The 1,179-nt window shown below is 48.2% G+C and overlaps 1 pseudogene; it reads right to left on the bottom strand.

Moving 5' to 3' along the window:
- Positions 1-240: 240 nt before the first annotated feature.
- On the bottom strand, positions 241-962 carry LOC101426055 (farnesyl pyrophosphate synthase pseudogene; annotated as a pseudogene).
- Between the last annotated feature and the right edge of the window lie 217 nt (positions 963-1,179).

A 1,179-nucleotide genomic window follows, 5' to 3' on the forward strand; every position in this document is an offset into this window, starting at 1 on the left:
TCATTGGACTTTCATTGGAGCTCCTGATTTGCAGGCTGCCTGCAGTACTGGGACTTGTGCATCCCCATGGTCACATGAGTCTTACAAAATCTCACACTATTTACAGATATCTCCTGTTGATTCTGGTTCCCCAGAGAACACTGAATAATACAGGATGGCACTGGGAGAGGTTTTTTGTTGTTGTTTTTAAGGTTGGTTTAATTTATTAAGAGCCTCCCCTCACTGCCCTCACAGTCTAGGTCACTTTTTCCACTTGTAGATCTTCCGGGCCAGCCCTAAGATGATAGCTGGGGGCAGTGGCTCAGAGTGCTGCTTGATGAGACCCAGAAGGCAGTCCTCATACTGCATAAAGGCAGCTGGCAGCTCCAGCTCCTCATCCAGCACCTTCACTTGGGCCACCGTTTCAGCCTCCTTCTGCCCATAATTCTTTAGGATCTGGTTCTGTTCCAGAGAGGCCCTGTTGGAGACACTGAACCACCAGCCAGCTGCACTGGTTGTCTTGGATGTCAGTGCCAACCTTGACAGTCACACTGGGGTCCTAAAAAAGATCAAGGTAATCATTCTGAATCTGAAAGTACTCCATAATCTCCAGCAGGATTTTCTTGGTATTGGCATGCTCCTCCCCACCAATGCCCACCATGTACATGGTTGCAGCTATAGGAAAGTAGGAGTAGAAAGTGGTCTTGTACTTGACTATAGATTTGTACCTCTTTTCAGTGATTCTGCCAAGATCCACTTTGCCCTGGGGATTGTGATGTGGTCCAGTGTCTGCCCAATCTCAGCTGATAGGAACTCTGTAGGAAGAGCTCAATCAGGTTGACACAGGGCTGCTCCTGGCAGTAGAGCTTCAGCAAATGGTAGATACACATTTCCAGCAGCATGGTGTCATTAATGGCATCCAAACCTATGCCTGGCTTCTGATACCAGTAGAGTTTTCCCTGTGGGGTGAAGGATGAATCCATGATGTCATCTGCCATGAGGAAGAAACCTTGGAGCACTTTCACACACTAACCAACAGTCAGGACCTGCTGGAGACTATCAGCATCCTGCTTCTTTGGCTCCTCTAGCTCCTTGAACACTGCCAGTACCTTCAAATCCTTGTTGTACTTGCCTCCAATGACATTGTACTCCGGGACCTCCTTGAGCTGGCAATAGCATTCCCTGTCTCTAGTTGTCCCA

The sequence above is a fragment of the Dasypus novemcinctus genome, chromosome 6, assembly GCF_030445035.2.
Source record: "Dasypus novemcinctus isolate mDasNov1 chromosome 6, mDasNov1.1.hap2, whole genome shotgun sequence".
Lineage (NCBI taxonomy): Eukaryota > Metazoa > Chordata > Mammalia > Cingulata > Dasypodidae > Dasypus > Dasypus novemcinctus.